The 20,075-nt window shown below is 42.6% G+C and overlaps 1 protein-coding gene across 1 annotated transcript in view; it reads right to left on the bottom strand.

The window, feature by feature from the left end:
- Window positions 1-20,075, bottom strand: part of LOC117054564 (metabotropic glutamate receptor 8) — a 248,197-nt gene that overhangs the window by 153,984 nt on the left and 74,138 nt on the right. The window lies entirely within an intron of this gene.

Here is a 20,075-nt window from a genome sequence, read left to right on the forward strand (position 1 = left end):
CCCATGAAATAACCTTATCTGCAGATGGCCTCAGCTGATGATGAGAGCATGCAGGGAGGAATATATTGGGAAAAGGCTTTAAAAAACATAACACCAGCAGCTTTTAATGAACCCAGAAACAAACTGGCAATATATTATACAAATGTTTGCTTTGCTTATTTAATCAAATACACATGTTTTCTACTGTGATCCTACCTCCCCCCGGTTAGCTGTAGTCTATTCAAACTACTATGATGAAAATATCGTGAAATTAGATTTTTACATTGTAAGGCAGCCTACTCTTCAATATGTTTTGGTTTCTCTACAGATTGATTTCGATTGGCGCTGTGCCCAATCCAATCCTCCAGTTTTGGGAACTCTCCTTCCCCTGCCCACATAGACACATTTTTTTTTCCTGCCTCTGTTGTGAGAGGAGAAATAATTTCCGAGAAGATTTAAGGGATGTGGGAACACTAGCATCACAAGGTGGCTGAGGCTCTTTCTTTAACAAGAAGAATGCCGACTGAATCGAATTTCTCCCCCGTCCCTGGGATCAAAGGGACATCAGGGTAGAACAAGTCTACAATACGCTTCTTGGCTGTATTGAAGCTAGCATTGCCTAAAGGGATTGTTGTTATTTTTAAAAGACACACAATATCTTTAAAAGAAACACAGTGCAATTCTGTGTATTTTTACTCAGCCCCATCATGGAGCAGTGATTTTGGGCTCCATGATCACTGCAGATGGTGACAGCAGTCACGAAATTAAAAAACGCCTGCTTCTTGGGAGGAAAGCAATGGCAAACCTAGACAGCATCTTAAAAAGCAGAGACATCACCTTGCCAACAAAGGTCCGTATTGTTAAAGCTATGGTTTTCCCAGTAGTGATGTATGGAAGTGAGGGCTGGACCATAAAAAAGACTGATCGCCGAAGAACTGATGCTTTTGAATTATGGTGCTGGAGGAGACTCTTGAGAGTCCCATGGACTGCAAGAAGATCAAACCTATCCATTCTGAAGGAAATCAGCCCTGTCTGCTCACTGGAAGGAGAGATCCTGAAGCTGAGGCTCCAATACTTTGGCTACCTCATGAGAAGAGAAGACTCTCTGGAAAAGTCCCTGATGTTGGGGAAGATGGAGGGCACAAGGAGAAGGGGACGACAGAGGATGAGATGGTTGGACAGTGTTCTCAAAGTGACTGGCATGAGTTTGGCCAAACTGCGCGAGGCAGTGAAAGATAGGCGTGCCTGGCGTGCTCTGGTCCATGGGGTCACAAAGAGTCGGACACGACTGAACGACTGAACAACAACAAGCCCCATTGAGTTCAAGGTGTCCTATTCCCTGATAAATTTGAATAGCCAGGGTGACTAACTTTTCCTGCCTTATATTTTATTGTGATAAAGCTCTCACCATCCTTGCCCATTGGCCATACTGGTGTGTGAGGGGTGGTAGTGATGGGATCTGAGAGTCCTTGGAGGGCCACAAGTTGGCTACCCTCATTGTATAGGATTCCAGCCACATTTACCAATAAAATAAAATCAGTTTTATCTTTGGAGATGCAGTCCTGCTCGGTGGAATAAAGTAACACTTGCCTTTATGTGTATTTTTTATTTTATTTTTTACAAATTTGTTTTTGTAGGATGTGTTGGTTACCTGGTCTCCGTTTAAGTGCAAAGCATATGAAAACATGCCCAGAACGTTATGTTAAATAGAGCAAATCTTGGTAGCGTACATTAGCATTCTGCTTCCTGGAGTGGCTGAAGATTGAATCTGAGCGATGCATCTGTAGGCTTTAAAATTCATAATAGAGTCTGGCAGATAAAGCTAAACTGATTATGCTTCCCTCATTCTCTTTTTTCCTGGATTTGTTTCAGATTTCTATGGGTAATCATGGTTTATCTTTTCCCCCCCTTTAATTATTCTTTTTCAAATGGCAACTGTGTGAATGGAATAATGAGCAACCATTGGGGGAAGCTCTCTCAAAATGGCATTATTATTATTATTATTATTATTATTATTATTATGAATCAAACAGCAGTCTCCCCTATTGCAGGGGTGACTGAGAAATCCACATTGTAAGACTGGGAAGAACAGTAGACCTGTGTTTTTGAGGAATGACAAAACCACCATAAAATATCATTTTAGAATGCAGGGCTGGGAAGAAAGGGGGGGGAACTATTAAGAAAAATGTTCAAATCCCTGTTTCAGCAATTTTTAGGAATTCGCCATACGGGTGTTCGCATGTTATATTTAATGTGCACAGTCTGCATACCTGTGTACACAATATTTGAGTTGTAACTTATACAGTTAACCACATATAACATTCAATTAGTGTTCTATTGCACCAAACATTTGTCCATATATATTTTTTTATTAAAAATTTATAAGATTTTTCAACTTAAAACAAAAATCATTACATGGTTAAATTTTTCATACTCCCCCCTCTCCCACCGAGGGGAGCAAAAATCCAAACCCCCCTCTCACATATAATATCATTTCACATTTAACCCATCATTTTACATAAATCATTGCTAAAGTCCTGGCCCTACATCTGGGCCTGGTATTTATAATCTTTTCAATTTCATCTTTCACATGACTTCCTCAAATCCCCCCCTGTTGACTTCAAAATAAAATAAAAAACCTATTTCCCAGTTTTCTAATCATCTTCAAATCTAATTTATCATTTGTCCATACATAGAAACAGCTTGAGTTCAGTGGAGCGTGTGAAAAAGTACCATCATAGGATTACCAAAGTGTCGGCTTGTTGCTGAGCTTCTTGTTTGGCTTTGGTTGCCAATGTGGCAGTACAAGAAGTGTTTCCTTAATCTAACCAGGTTTAAATTGCCTATCTGATTGGCTATGCAGAATTGTGTATTCAGCATATATCGTAGTTTTCATCTATAGGACGCCCCCATGTATAGGACGACCCCTATTTTGGGGGACTCCGATATAAGAAAATGGGGGGAGATGGCTAAATCCTCCTCTCGTCTGTCCCATTGCCAGCAGAGTTGTTGAGCTGTTTGTTTCTGAGCTTTTGGGGGAGTGGAATTGCCAGAAATTACTCACTAACGATCGCGCACATCACCGAAGACCCACAGCCACCAATCAACTGCACTATTGCCACAGAGGCAGCCAATCACAAACAGCCCTTTCACAGCCACCGATCACCCGCCCTGTAGCCACAGAAAATCTCCTGCTCGCAGCTACAACCAATCGCCCAACCCCACTCTGCACTACCCATGTATAAGACGAGGGCAAATTATTAAGCCAATTTTTAAAGGGAAAAACCCTCGTCTTATACACAGAAAAATACGGTACATTCTGTGATCCCTTGTTAGCTGGGATTGCTGGAAGTGAAATGAAACAGGATAGAATGGCACAAAAGCTAAAGCAGAGTTGGGAAACAGGGGCTGTGAATTGTTGTTAACTGCCGGGTGGGGAATGGAAAATTAAAAGGGTTTCAAGTCATAAAGCAAATCAGCGGGACATTCAAGTCAGCCATTTGAGAATGTGGCTAATATATGGTCCTGATACTTGACTTATAAAGCCTTAAACAGATCTGGACCACAATATTTCAAGGACAGCCTCTCACCATATGAACCGACCTGGACCATGTGATTATCATCTGAGTCCCTTCTTTGTGTGCCTCCTCTGAGAGAGGTCTGGAGAATGTCAACAGGAGAACGGGCCTTTTCTGAGGTGCCTGTGCAACGCTCTCCCCAAAGAGGCTCGCCTGGTGGCCACATTACAAATTCTTCTCCCAGGCCTTTTGCTGATTAAACAGTCTATGACCTTTTTAAACAGTGGTGATGGTGTTTATGTTTTTTCTTTGTTATTATGGTATGTATTTGTGTATTTTTATATTATAAACTGCCCTGCGATCTTTGGGTGTTTTTTTTTGGAGTCATTTGAGAGGACTACTACAAATATAGAAAAAATGGTATCAAAAAAGGCGGGAAATAAGATATATGGAAAATACAAAATGTAGATGCATTTTGGTAAATCCTAGGAACTCCTCATCTAGAGGTAAGTAATCAACAGCATAGCCACCAATATCAAATAATCAAATTGAAATGATCTGATGGGCTCTGGCAGCCCAGATAATTTGGAATGGAAAAGCGAGTGAATGCAGGACGTGACAAAGACAATAGTTGCTTAGGAAAACATTGACTAATGTTTTATGTATTTGGAGGAACCAGTCAGAAGGCAATTCATGCAGATAGACTCTTGAGTCAGCAATTTTGCTGAATTTCCAGTTCTTATGGATTTTGAGTATGGTTCCTACCTGCAGCCTAAATGATGGTAGGTTTTTTTTTACAGCTGACCTTGAACTCTTATATACAGCTATACAGTCATACCTTGTGTTACGTTTGCTTCACGTTGCAGCTTTTCAGGTTACGAATGCGTTCTATCGCACTTCGCGCACGCACAGTAGCGACCCTCTTACTAGCGGACTTTTCGGGGTGTGAACGGCACCCCGAAACAGATCGCATTCATATGTAGAGGCACCACTGTATATACCTGTGTTGTTAAAATGCACACATCAGGTTTGAATATATACATACACCACTTTCAAAATGAACAGAACAGAGCGCTATCACTTTCCTGGTTACCACTGGCCCTTTCTATTTCCAACAATAACATTTAGAAAAATTCAGTCCCTATACCACTTGAGAGAGGCATCCGAAAAGGATCATCTCCATTTCAGGAGCTGAAACAAAACGTATTGATTTGATTAGACTTCAACATAATTATAAAAGTAGAGAAGAAATTATCATAGATTGTTTAATGTGAAAATTCACTGGTGCATGTAACCCTGATCCTCTAGTGCCAATGGAGATTACAATCATATAATATAATTTTCCAATTAAGGCGGCGATATGAAGGTTCAGGGAGAATACCCTTATTAAGCAAATGAAAAGACTCAGGTGTATCACCCCCACTGCATGCCAAATGGAACTTGGTAATTAATGCTGCTCCATGGCTAGGCATGTGAATGGTGGTGACTCTACTTATCAATGTAGGACTCAAACCTGTGCTTTTCATGAATCACATAGAAATGTTTAATCGCAAAATTAGCACAATGGGTTTAGTTGGAAGCTTCTACTTTTTGTCGATTTACATATCGGATATCTGTATGTTTTTCTTTCCAGCTACATTGTTATTTTTCTTTTCTCTTTTCTCTTTCTTTTCTCCAACCCCCACCCCCCCCCCCCCGTTTTTTGTTCAGTTTTCTATTTATACATTCTTTTAAAAAAAAACAAAAAAAACACCTATATAATTTAGTGAGTGTTTGTTCGTTGGTATTACAGTGGTACCTCGGGTTAAGTATGCTTCAGGTTAAGAACTCCGCTTAAGAACAGAAATTGGCGCAGCGGCAGCAGGAGGTCCCATTAGCTAAAGTGGTGCTTCAGATTAAGAACGGACCTCCAGAACGAATTAAGTACTTAAACCGAGGTACCACTGTATATGTATTGTAAGGTCTTGTTTGTTTAATAAAACTGTCAATAAAAAAGAAAAAAAATGTATTTTGCATTCAAAATACATGACAAGAATTCATAAAGGTAGGTCTTTGTAATTAAGAAGAGCGAATACTTTTCATTTCTGAATATGGAAGTTTATATTTTTACAGTGCATTTTAAAACGTTTATCAGTAGGGCTATGCATGCCCCTCCCCCCCCAAATCCAGCACTTCAGATGAACCCTGGTCCAATTTGGAGCCACCCCAACCTGGAACCAGGTCCTGAACCAAAGGGGTGGGTGGTTGCGGTTGCAGAGTTTTGTTAGGGTTCAGAACATCATTTAAATGGGAGGGGCAGATAAGCCCATCTACGTGTGTCTCTTTCCCCCACCTCCTGCCCTCATTGTCTAACTACTGTCTTTTGATAGCTCTGGATCACTCAAGGTGGATCTGATCTGTGTTTGGGTGATCAAAGGATGCCTTACTCACTCTAGCTAAATCATGAGTCAACTTAAAGCAACCCAATTTGTTTTAGGATCCAAGATTATGACAGAACCAGTGCACAGCCCTGATTGTCAGTCTACTGTGGTACGTATCCTTAGACTGCTTAATTATCTAGTTTTTAGGAGTTTTGGGGGATGTTGTCATGTCTTACTGTTTTCATGTAACCACTTAAGGTGTTTTTATTATTTTAAGCAGTGTGTGTGTGTGTGTGTTGATTTCTTGAAAGAGAGAAATGCCAGAGGGCCAGCTATTCAAAGTTAAGAAAACTCCACTCTTGACCTGCTCAACAGCATTTTCATCTAACTACTTAAGTTTCAGGATTGAAAGCAGAGAGAGGGCTCATAACTAATCAGACTTGTTTTGCACGCAGAAGGACAATGTTGAATCCCACAGGGGCAGACCTTGGTAATATGGCATCCTGTGTGAGGGCAAAATTTGACCCATCCCCTGCCCAAAGCTGCCTCCCCAAAGCTTGGGTAAGTGAAATGTCAGGTTTTGGGAAGGAGGTGCAAGCCTCTGGTAGGGTCGTATACACCTCCCATCTCCTTTTCAAAGCAGAGCAAGCATTGACTATGCTTTGGGATGGAGGTGGAAAAGTGCCCCCTCAGTTCAGCCACCAGTGGTGGAACTCGTCATGCTGCCCTAAATCTGCTTTTGCCAAGCATCTCCACAGGGGGAGCCCTTGCCAGTCAACGTAGACAATAATGGCCTAGATGACCAAATGGTCTGACTCTGTAGGCAGCAGCTTCCTATGAAGTTTATCCTCTGTGAATTCTGGCTGAAACTAATTTCTGGTCTAGCATGGAGGTTGTGGCATTTTTATGGAGTTGCTCTAATGTGGACATAGCCTAACTCATCCAACACTCCTTGTCAACCTGTGTTTTTCTATTAATTCCACACATCATCCACATTTTCTCCAAGGACCTTGTTCAACATAAATGGAATCACCTCATTTCTCTCTCACACAACAATCCTATCAGGCTGGTAGGACCTTTCTGAAGGGCTCCCAGTGAGCTTCATAGTTGGATCGAATATAGCTAATGTCCAAAACTCTGTCCATATCAAACACACCACACTCTCCTAGGAGATGATACTGAACAGTGCATGTCATTGCTCTGATGTGGCAGAAATGTTGCCCTGATTCTCGATGAAGGGTGTGTGTGTGTGTGTGTGTGTGTGTGTGTGTGCATTTTCTTCACTTGGTTTCACAACTCACACATAATTGACTGTGAGGCCCAACGTTCGTGGGCACAAATTTGAAAAGCAGTTGACTCTTTGTAAATGCCAAAATCCCCAGAGCACATAAATAATAATTAAATAACCGTTCCCTAACAAAACAGGCAATGCCTGCTAATTATAAATTTATCCTGCCTGTAATTGTTGCCTTAGAGAATTGTGTCTACCTGAATCCTTTCAACGTTTCAGCAGCTGCTGATTTCTCTTCAAAGGAGGGAAGTCGACAATTTGTCACTGTTGGTGACCTGCCTGAAGAATGACTTTCATTGTTTTCTTGAGTTAGCCAGTAACTTTCCGTTTACATAAATGAACTGCGGATGAAGGCTCTTTGTACTAACAGTCACTGTCCTTTAAAGAACCTTCTGTAGTCTTTCTTCTGCCACATCTGCATGTTCTTTTTTTCTTTTTCTTCTTTATAATGAATATATTTTAATGAATAGGACACACGTAAGGGAGCAGAGATGATACAACATGCACTCGCCCTTTGTGGCCAACCCAATTGCTTGAGTATGCACTGTCAATCCAAGCAGGAAGCATTAAAGCAGTTAAACAAGATTCCATTCTGCCTGATGCAGGACTAGGAGCTGACTCTTTGTTCAGAAGCTCACAAAGCTCCATGCCAGCCACATGACTTTCTCCAAAGGTCACTGCTTAGTTCATCCTTTGCATATAATTATTATATCCACTGAAATACTTACTATGATGCAGTTTGTACCACATATTAAAACTACAGTGGTACCTTGGTTCTCAGATGCCTTGGTACTCAAACAACTTGGAACCCAAACACTGCAAACCCAGAAGTAAGTGTTCTGGTTTGCGAACTTTTTTCGGAAGCCGAACGTACTCCGTTTTGAGTGTTCCGCTTCCGATTTGAGTGCCACACTTCCATTTTGAGTGTTACACTGAGGTCTGTCTGTTCTTGCTATTTATTTTGCATTTTTGATTTTGTGGATCTTTTTTGTTTTGTTTTGTGACTGTGTGGAACCCAGTTCAGCTACTGATTGATTGATTGATTGTGTGACTACAGTACATTGATTATTGCTTTCATTTTATGGATCAATGGTCTTGTTTAGATAGTGAAATTCATGTTAAATTGCTGTTTTAGGGGTTGTTTTTAAAAGTCTGGAATGGATTAATCCGTTTTGCATTACTTTCTATGGGAAAGCACACCTTAGTTTTGGAACGCTTTGGTTTTGGAACAGACTTTTGGAAAGGATTATGTTTGAGAACCAAGGTACCACTGTATATTGTACTGAACATGACACCCAGCGAATTAGTGGAAATGTACAAAAAAAATGATGGAAGTGTCATGTGGTAGCGGGGACCCTGATTCATATGTGGTGGTTGTGTAAATAGGCTAGAGAGTATTGGGAAATAATTCACACAGAAGTAAAAGAGATTCTAAAACTCACATTTCCCAAAAAGACCAGAGGCCTTTCTATTAGAGATAATAGGTGATGACATTCCAAAAAAAGGCACTCAATATCTTTCTGTACATGACCGCTGCAGCTAGAATAGTATATGCGAAAAAACTGAAAGAAGAGGAGATACCCACAGAAGAAATTTGGTAGAACAATTTGATAGGATACATAGAATTAGTAACTATGACCGCAAAACTAAGGAATGAGGATGAGTTAAAGAGAAGAGAAGAATGGAGGTGTTTTGGAGATTATCTTAGAGGGTACAATAAAAATTTTTACCTGCAAGTAAGAGTTAACATATGAGCAGTGGATAATATCAAAAAAGGAAGACTTGAGATGATAATGGGTAAATATCAGGATATGCAGCAGATCTAGATTTCCCTAGGATGTCACAGAGAGATGGATTGAGAAATTTTAGGAAAAGAGATAAGTGATGGATACTGTGTGATGTGTGTATAAAAGCTGTTAAAACTGCATAAATAAAAGTTTAAAAAATAAAAATTATATTGTACTGGGCAGGGCAGAACCATTATGCTAGCTTCCCAGTGTGGTGTAGTGGTTAAGAGCGGTAGTCTCGTAATCTGGTGAACCGGGTTTGCGTCCCCGCTCCTCCACATGCAGCTGCTGGGTGACCTTGGGCTAGTCACACTTCTTTGAAGTCTCTCAGCCTCACTCACCTCACAGGGTGTCTGTTGTGGGGGAGGAAGGGAAAGGAGAATCTTAGCTGCTTTGAGACTCCTTCGGGTAGTGATAAAGCGGGATATCAAATCCAAACTCTTCTTCTTCTCCTTTGGCCTCCCCAATAAAATATTTGAGATGAACCCCCTCAAAGTTAATGGGCATTGCCATTCAAATTGTGTACCTGCAACACTCTAGTGATGGATTATGTGGAGCGGGGCTTACCTGGACCCCCCAATATTTTATTCGTTGGCACTGCTGTTGCTTACTGGAATGGAGAAGGGTTAGGTAGGGTGAGGCAGCAGGGAGGTTGGTGCTGTGAACATGGAGCCAACCTGACAGTCCCACTGGTGCATTTACCCTGTGTTGACCTACTTTCCCCATTGCCCCTCTCCCTCTCGGTAAGCAATAATGACCCATCTGCTTGGAAGCTTGCATAGCATCTCCACTCCACCAGGTGAACCGCTTCTGCTAACACATGAAAGAGGCCATAGGTCGTATCTGCAACCATTTGTATTGGGTTTTATGCTAAGACAACTGCTATTGCCGCCCACAAAAAATAGTTCCAGGGATTGTATTTTGAGACACATCCCTTTCCTACTCAGGGCTAGCAATTAGGGTAAAGCAAAGTGCATCAGGAAGTGTCATGAGTTGGGGATCAGTTTGGTGGTGTGGGGATAGAGGAACTGGTGCCCGTGTAGCATAGATGGACTTTTTAAAGTGTTAGCCATAGCAGGTGGCTACCGATTGGACTCAGTGGGTAGCAAAATTACTCTTACATCACTTTGTCTGTGGTGCAGATATGCCTAGTGATTCATTATTTTATAGCTTCAGAAAAACTTTCCTCTGAAAGAACATTAAACAGATCATGATTTTTTAGCAAAAAGAGCTATTGGTCACACAAGGTAATAATCTCTCCGAGTGTGAGTAAAAAGCTAATTCTGATGGATTTTTTTTTTTTAAGATATCCCCCACCTACTGGCAGCACACTTTAGCTGCTGACGTATAAGGAAGAGTGAAACCATTTTTAAAAGGTGTGTGAATTTATGAGCTTGCATATGCCTAGCGCTGCTAAAATATCTGCCCTCAGCTACACGTTGACCTGATTTGAACGTTATTTTTGCAGTTGCAAAATCACCATCACATGGTCTTAACACGTAGATTTTACATTGGGGAAGATTTCACTGGAATGCTTCTGTCACATGGTGAGAGCTGGCATTGATGAAGGGTTTGGAAGGGAAAAAACAAACACCAGCTCTCACCACTTGAAACCACATGCATTTATGACTATTTGTTGGCAGTATTCAGATGAGGTGAATTAATGTTCACAACATCAAGTTGACAAATGGGCTCAAAACACTGCTTTCCAGAATTAAGCCTACTTCAGCTGTTGAATTGTGTGCACATGCATGAGAGAGAGGAGAGAGAGAGAGAGAGAGAGAATCACAACCACACTCTCCCTGGTCCTCACTGCTATTCTTTTATTTGATCTTCTTTACCACCTGTAGGAACATGGGCAAGCTTTCTATAACACATATTACATGCATGTTCAAAAGCACACTAAAGGGACCCCTGACCATCAGGTCCAGTCGTGTCCGACTCTGGGGTTGCGGCGCTCATCTCGCTCTATAGGCCAAGGGAGCCAGCGTTTGTCCGCAGACAGCTTCCGGGTCATGTGGCCAGCATGACAAAGCCGCTTCTGGCGAACCAGAGCAGCGCACGGAAACGCCGTTTACCTTCCTGCTGGAGCGGTCCCTATTTATCTACTTGCACTTTGATGTGCTTTCGAACTGCTAGGTGGGCAGGAGCTGGGACCGAGCAACGGGAGCTCACCCCGTGGCAGGGATTCGAACCGCCGACCTTCTGATCAGCAAGCCCTAGACTCTGTGGTTTAACCCACAGCGCCGCCTGGGTCCCTTAAAAAAAAAGCACACTAGTGCAAGTCAATAAATAGGTACCGCTGTGGCAGGAAGGTAAACAGCATTCCTGAGCGCTCTGGTACTTGTCACAGTCCTCCATGCTCCAGTAGCAGTTTAGTCCTGCTGGCCACATGACCCAGAAAGCTGTCTGTGGACAAACACCGGCTCCCTTGACCTGAAAAGCGAGGCACTGCACCCCATAGTCGCCTATGACTGGACTTAACCGCCCAGGGGTCTTTTACCTATCAGGTGTAGAAATCATATGCCTGAAAGCGCTATACAAAGGATGTCAGAGACAGCAGGTGTGATCTCTCCTCACTCATGATATTTTCAGTGATTGTCTGAATGTCTTCTTCCTTTCGCAAGCTATAGTTTTCATCTTCGGCTTCCCACTAAAGAACCCAGCAGTCAGAAAACTGCATTATCTTCTGCAGTATGGATTGCAATAACAACCATGAATCTTAAGATTTAGACCTGGAAACAATGTATTTCTCCACCACACTGCTGTTCTAATTAGAATGCCAAAGATGAAATTTACTACACATGCTCGTGTACCACATTCCAGTGATGTGTGGAGCAGAGAAGGTGCTCCACAGGAGAGAATCCATCTGTGAATAAACAGAATTCTGCCTATGAAATGGAATGCCTCTGTGGAAGGAAACACCCCTGCCATTTATCACACTGCTTTAGCTCCTTTGAAACTTCACTCCGGTTTCCCAAACATTCAAGCTGCCAATTCCCCTTGCTTGGCTTCTCTTGCATAATTGTATAATTTATACAATTGGAAGGGGCGCTCACCCAACCCCCTGCAATTCAGGAATCTCAGGACAGGAAGCCATCCAACCTCTACCTAAAAGCCTCCAAGTAAGGAGAGTCTACCCACCACATCTTCTGGGCATTTGTTCCACTGTCAAACAGCTCCTACTGTCAGAAAGAGAGCCAGCGTGGTGTAGTGGTTAAGAGCTGTAGACTCGTAATCTGGGGAACCGGGTTCGTGTCTCCGCTCCTCCACATGCAGCTGCTGGGTGACCTTGGGCTAGTCACACTTCTCTGAAGTCTCTCAGCCCCACTCACCTCACAGAGTGTTTGTTGTGGGGGAGGAAGGGAAAGGAGAATGTTAGCCACTTTGAGACTCCTTCGGGTAGTGATAAAGCGGGATATCAAATCCAAACTCTTCTTCTTCTTCTTCTTCTTAGTCCGACTCTCCTTTTTTTGTAACTTGAAGCCATTGCTTTGGGGCCTAGCCTCTGCAGCAGGCGAAAGCAGACTGGTTCCATCCTCCATGTGACAGCTCTTTCAATATTTGAAGATGACTATCGTATCTCCTCTTAGTCTCCTCTTTACCAGGATAGGTAAAGGTAAAGGGACCCCTGACCATTAGGTCCAGTCATGTCCGACTCTGGGGTTGCAGTGCTCATCTCGCGTTACTGGCCGAGGGAGCCGGCGTACAGCTTCCGGGTCATGTGGCCAGCATGACAAAGCCACTTCTGGCGAACCAGAGAAGTGCATGGAAACGCCATTTACCTTCCCGCCAGAGCGGTACCTATTTATCTACTTGCACTTTGACGTGCTTTCGAAGTGCTAGGTGGGCAGGAGCAGGGACCAAGCAACAGGAGCTCACCCCGTCGCGGGGATTTGTACCGCCGACCTTCTGATCAGCAAGCCCTAGGCTCTGTGGTTTAACCCACAGCGCCACCTGATTCCCTCAAATATTCCTCATAAGACCCGGGTTCCAGACCCTTGATCACCATGGTTGTCCTCCTCTGCACACTTTCCAGCTTGTCAATATTCTTCTTAAATTGTGGTGCCCAAAACTGGACACAGTACTCCAGGTGTGGTCTGACCACACAGAATACAAACAGGATATTATAGAGGTAATTCCCCCTTCCAGCCTTCCTTCCTTATGGGCTTTTTTTTCTTTTAGTTAATAATGTGATTAAAAGCTTAATGCGACATAGAAATGCCCATTAATACTTTGCCTTAGGGTTGATTCATACAGCTGACTGCCTTCCACAACTTTTGCATGCATCTAATAGGGCTTGTGAATGGTCTGCTCATACGAGTAGTGAAATGCCGGAGGGAGGAATGCATGCAAAGCCACAGCAGGGACTTTGTTGAGGAAGGGGGCAAAAACTTGGAAATCTCCACTCAGAAGTACAGAATAAGCTCCCACCACCCTATTGAATGTAAACAGTGAACAATGGAATGCATAAATTGTACCAAATTTGTTTATTTGTAAAAAAAATACTTGCAAACCACAATGTCATTAAAAATATCAAAGCAGTGTACAATATAATAAAGATCAAAACCACAGATCATCTTACTGCAAAAGAAGGGGGGAGTTTTGCCTTAAATTTTATCTGCATGAGCCTGCTGGCACAGAAAACTTTTCAGCATTTTGAAGAAGAAGGAGGAGGAGGAGGAGGAGGAGGAAGGTGCCTTTGAATCTCTGTAGGAAGAACATTCCACAATTACCTGTTGATATCATATGAGCATCACCTACTCCAGGGACAACCAAATACACTCCTACAGATTATCTCAGTGATCGAGCTAGGATGTTCAGTAAAAACCAGGATACCCCAAAGTTGTTGAGCTTTTCCTTAACAAAAACACCAAAAACTCATGATTTTTGACTTGTCTGAGATCCAACAAAGCACCACCCCAGACATTGATTCCGCCTTTGGAATCACAGGAAAAACTAGTGTAGGTCTTTTCACAATGGTGTCATACACTGTTGTTCCATCTGCTCCTATCAGCACAGTAGCCACCATACTATCTGGACCAGGTCCAAAGGCAGCCTCACAAAGAGGGCATTGTAGTAATCCAGCCTTGAACTCAGCAGTGGATGAACTACAGTGGTCAGGCAAACCTTGTCCAGGAACAGCCACTGCTGGAGAACCAGACCAAGCTGGCCTAAAACACTCCTGACCACTTGATCCTTTAGCGACACAGATGTATCCAGATGTACCCCCCCAAGCTACTCTATGAACATAGCTTCTGATTTTTGCTTGCTAAATGCATAGATAACAATGATTTTGTCAATAAACATACAAAACAAGATCTGGAAAACCTTGGCCACCTCATGAGAAGAGAAGACTCTCTAGAAAAGACCCTGACATTGGGAAAGATGGAGGGCACAAGGAGAAGGGGACAACAGAGGATGAGGTGGTTGGACAGTGTTCTCGAAGCGACTAGCATGAGTTTGGCCAAACTGTGGGAGGCCGTGAAGGATAGGCGTGCCTGGCGTGCTCTGGTCCATGGGGTCATGAAGAGTCGGACACAACTGAACAACAACAACAACAAAAATCAATTTATGTGAGCAAGGATACAAAACATTTGGCAAAACACAGAAGCTACTAGCCAGATTTTTTATGGAAACAACTTTCAAGGAACAAGACACAGAGACCTGGACATGCCAGAAAAGTAATCAATTTCTAATGCGGTGTGTTCTGCTTTTTCCCACATTTCTCAGACAATTCTTAATGGATACCTGCTAGAGCCTATGTCAACCTGGAATCATAGCCCTTGGTTTTGGAGTTCTCCCTTCATCAAAAGGCAACTAAGTATGTTTAGAAACCCAAAGAAGCAAGAGGAAGGCATGCCCAGGTCCTACATAGAAGGAGCACCTATTTCAGCAGGGGGGGGGGGGACAGGTTTTCAAACTTCAGGATCTCATATGCCAGTTATTGTGACGAGATTTATTGACTGCTGGACACCTGTAGTTCTCTACTTCTAACTATAGGAGCTCCCCCAGGCTGGCTATAAGGAGATCTAAATATTTTGCTTCCATGGCCAATTAAATGTAGTCAGGGGCATAGCAAGGTAAATTGGTACCCGGGGGCAAAAAAAAATGTTGTCACCGTCCCCCCCAGAGGCGTAGGAAGGTCAGGTGGTACCCGGTGCGGAAAATTTCTTGTCAACCCCATTGATTCCCCCCCTGCAAAAATGGTTTTACGTAATTTCATATTTTCATACAAAGGAATAATAACAAGTAATAATAATAATAATAATAAAACTTTTATTTATATCCCACCCTCCCCGGCCGAAGTCAGGCTCAGGGTGGCTAACATCAGATGCATAACATTGGTATAAAATCAAACAATAATTAAATTACCTCCTAAAAACATCTCAAAATCAAATTAAAGTCTAATTAGATGGCTTTCCACAGGGTTAGGGTTGGGAACAGTAAGTGCTCCACTGAACTGAAATTTCAGCCTTCATGACATAGGAAAACAGCCAAGCAAACAGCTATTTTGGTGGAGGAGGGTCAAGATATTAACCGATATGCATGAAATTCCATATATAGCTATATAATCCCTAGTAAAGTAAGATAAGACCTTTGGAGCAGGCATTTTCAAAAAAACACAGTTTTTTAGGAACCGCCCTAGTAGGGCTGTAATTGTTCCTTGATAATTTGTCACCCCCTCCATTATGGAACATGGGGCAGTCCGCCCCCTACGCCCCCCCTTGCTACGCCACTGAATGTAGTCATTTATTTCATCCAAGCCAAAACTATACAGAAGTTTGCATTGACTACAGTTTATGGAGAAAAGCCAGGATCATAGACCATGGTTTGAAGCTAAGTACAGTTTAGGAAGGGGTGCCTGGTGTGCTCTGGTCCATGGGCTCACGAAGGGTCTGACACGACTGAACAACTGAACAACAACAACAACAACAACAACAACAACAGTTTAGGAAAACAAGCCAACACTAGTCACAGTTTGTCAAGGTTCAGGCATAAGAAATAAGTGTAGGGAGCTGAAAATGGAAGGGCGACAGCCTGATTTACATGCGATTTCAACCAAGGAGGAGAAGGGAGGGGGAAGCATGTGAGTCCTGGGGTTTATGCACACAGCATTAAAACACAGATAGCCTACTCTATTCTCCAAATGTTGCTGGATTAACAGTTTCATCATCCTTGATCATTGTCGCTGTCGGCTGGCACTGATGGGAGTTGCAGTATAACAACATCTGGCATGTACCATGTTGGCTTCTCCTCCACTAATCCACAGTTTAGTTGCAGGGGTCAGCAAACTTTTTCAGCAGGGAGCCGGTCCACTGTCCCTCAGACCTTGTGGGGGGACGGACTATATTTTTTTTTGGAGGGGGATTAACAAATTATTATGCCCCACAAATAACCCAGAGATGCATTTTAAATAAAAGGACACATTCTACTCATTTAAAAACACACTGATTCCGGGACTGTCCATGGGCCGGATTTAGAAGGCGATTGGGCCGGATCCAGCCCCCGGGCCTTAGCTTGCCTACCCATGGTTGAGTGTTACATGAAAACCAGGCCACAGAATGACCTAGGTTTTCACTGGCATCTCAGCAATTCCTCGACACCGTTTTATCTGAAGAAAGCACATAAAACACAATAATTCTTTATCTTGAAGATTACAGACAAATATTTCTAGTACTACACTTTTGCTCCAGAGGAGTAGCTTTAGTAGTAGGCCGGCCAATCAATTCTATTGCCGCTTTGCTATTGCCCCAAGGAAGTATCTATTCCGTACACATTGCCTGCTTATCCTTGGTAAGGAAGGCGGTTGACAGCTTAATCACTTTATAAAGCTGCCTTGGAGCAAAATATGTCTATATGAATGAATGTTTCAGTTTTGCCGGAATCCACAGAAGTCCAACACCTTAGAAGAGAAATGCATACTAAGGATCTCATAAAGTACAACGCTTAGGGGGTGGTTATGCAATATGCTCCCCACTGCTTGATCAGCAGGCGGAAGTGTTGCGTGACAGCTGCATTTATTTTAGGAGGAAGACTACTCATGGGAAGTACAGGGGGAAAGCTCTATTAACCCCGCTGATGCTGCTCTTGGCATGTACATTCAAGAATGGGAGAAAACCCATAAAATACATAGCACATGCTCACATCAGTGCCTAGGTACTCTGGGACTTAAATGTCCCATGACTCCCCATGGAAAAACCTGTGACAGCATCTTGCGATCAACTATCCTGTGAAATGGATAAACTGGGAGACTACGTATTCTGGGAAGTGAGCAAGTGTGTGTGTGTGTGTAATTTAGCTTTTAGTCCTGTTATGCTTGTAGATGTTATTTCACAGTTACATTTTGCATTGTGGCATTTCAGAAATCCATACTGTGAAAGCTGCCTTAGGGGCATGCTTTGCTTGAAAAGTTGGCAGATAAATATTTCAAACAAAGAAAAATCAAACAAACGCGGGCAACATACAAGACCCACTCTAACCTATCTAAAAGGTAAAGGTAAAGGACCCCGGTCAAAGGCGACTATGGGGTTGTGGCACTCACCTCGTCTTCAGGCCAAGGGAGCCAGTGTTTGTTCACAGACAGGATTCCGGGTCACGTGGCCAGCATGACTAAACTGCTTCTGGTGCAAAGGGACACCGTGATGGAAACCAGAGTCCATGGGAATGCTGTTTGCCTTCCCGTTGCAGCAGTGCCTTCGAACTGCTAGGTTGGCAGGAGCTGGGACAGAGCAACAGGAGCTCACTCCATCGTGGGGATTTGAACCTCTGACCTTCTGATCAGCAAGCCCAAGAGGCTAAGTGGTTTGGGAGAGGTAAAGGCAGTGGCAAGACACTGGTGCAAGAAGTGACTGGACCCAAAGCAGAATTCTAGTCTGATAGACTTCTGATATAATGAATAAGTCTGATATAATGAGGTCACTCAGATAGAAGCTGGCTTATTCAACTTATTTCCAATGTGTTGTGTGTGTGTGGGGGGGGGGTCATCTATCCAAAGGTGGATAATGCAGTGCCACCCCACCAACATGGATGAAGATGCCTACCTTGATGGGGTGAGACCATGTGGTGTGGCAATGAAGTCAGAGCCACAAAACTACACCAGTAGGACCACCGCTGCCAATCCAGTGCCCTCAAGCAGCCTCAACCTTGACACTCCACACTTAGGCAAGCAGCAGTGAGGATGGTCTCATAAGACGACTCTGCAGTTTTATCACACCACATACACCTAAACTGCATCTATTATCTTTTAGAAGCTCTGAGGATGCTGCTGCATGCAGCTTCTACATAGTGAGTGTAACATGTAGACCCTCCTAAATATTCAGAGGATTGCCTTTGAAGATTTGTGAAATTTTCATAATAATGATGTTCAGAGTCTACTGAGGTTGTATAAACATGCTCTCCAAAATCTGTGAAGAAGAGCTGGTTAGTGTTATAGAAATGGGAACCACAGAAGATTTGCCTTAATATCATTGTCCACCTCACCTGCTTTCCCTTCCGGCCAGTGACAACAACCTTCCGAAACACAATTGTAGCAGGATTGTGTGCAATCAAAGAAAACAAGACCTTCCATAGCATGTACCTGCTTCTTTCTAACAGAATCATGCTCAGGTATACTTATACTTGTCCTTATTTTTAATTTATGAAACATGAAACACACAGGTTTATGAACCAAATGACCAGCAATTTTTACTTATATTCTATTTTCCCCCACTCGTTACAAATCTAGGGCACCAGCAGCTAAATATATAACATCACAACAGCCTAGGTCTACATTTTACATGGCTCTAAGCAGTTCCCATTGGTCAAAGTTTTATCATTCCAGTAGAGCACTCTGAAATGTTATAGAAACCGAAGACTCTCGCTTTTCCATATGTAACTGGATCAGTCACTGAAACACCTCTACATGGAAGAACCAACTGATTCTGTTTTCAATATGCCTTGCTTTCTGTTGGACTGCTAGATGTCTCAGAACCAAACAAAACAGCTTAAACTGCTGGATTATTATTCAGAAAATGACAAATAATCACTCTATACCCTCATCCCGTGACAAGTACTGATGTGCTACCCCCATTAAGACTGCACTGAGTGAAATGATTTTCCATGTTCAAATTGTAAGTCATGGAAACACAGCTAAACAAAATCCAATGTCATATCAATTATATCGGTTCACTGTGCTACAGAGAGTATGATCGCTCTGCTGCCATGAAAGTGTCACAGAATATTACATGGATGAAGCCGTTGGGGGAATGAAATTTTCCCTACGACACAAGCACAAACAAACAGGAGGCATTAAAGCAAGCCATCGCATGTTTGATTATTGAAAGATCAGACATTATCCCTTAAAAGCAGAGGGTGGGTGCTTCTCCAGTTATCAACCTTTAGGATTTGTCCCTTCATGCACTAAGGCTATATCTACAACAATTTTTCAAAGTTCACGGGTTAAACGAGAGACCAACTTTAAACAGTGAATATCCAAGCAAAGGTTCTTCATTTCAAAATAATAAAGGAGATGGCTATTATGGTCCCTTCCTTGTGAAGGTTTGAGAGTTGAGCATTGTTCCCAAGGAAGATATTCCAAAGCATTGGGATAGAATATGTTAGCAAGAGGGAGAAAGAGAGACAGATTACTTTTTCTAACAATTGAGGTCTCCAAGCCTGAGCTTTTGTTTGCTTCGCACTCACAGCTTTTCAAGCCTGTTTTGTTTATCACTTGAGGCCTGGGGTTCCTCATATGGAAATTCCCAAAGAAAGAAAAACAGGAGGAGCATTTTTAAGGAGAGGAAACATTGCCTAGCACAGCAAACGTGCCTATCAACCGACCTATGCCTTTATTTATTTATTTATTTCCCCTTTCTGGTGCATTACCTGAAGCAAAAACAGTTTCCACTTGGAAGCTAAATTGAAAATGACCTTGTGCTATTTTTTTATTTTACAAAAAAAGAAGGCGGCTGGCAGCTGAGGTCAATGGAGTGTAGTGTGATCGACAGTGCAAGTCTTCCTATAGTTTGCAGGCATGTCTGGCAAAAGGAATTATACTGTAAAAAACCTTCTGTCATTTGCTTTGAAAGCAACATTTAAAAAAAAAAAATCTAATCTAGCACAACTCTGGTTTTGCAGGAGGGAATGGGAGCTGTTAGGA

Source organism: Lacerta agilis, chromosome 10, assembly GCF_009819535.1.
Source record: "Lacerta agilis isolate rLacAgi1 chromosome 10, rLacAgi1.pri, whole genome shotgun sequence".
Classification (NCBI taxonomy): Eukaryota; Metazoa; Chordata; class Lepidosauria; order Squamata; family Lacertidae; genus Lacerta; species Lacerta agilis.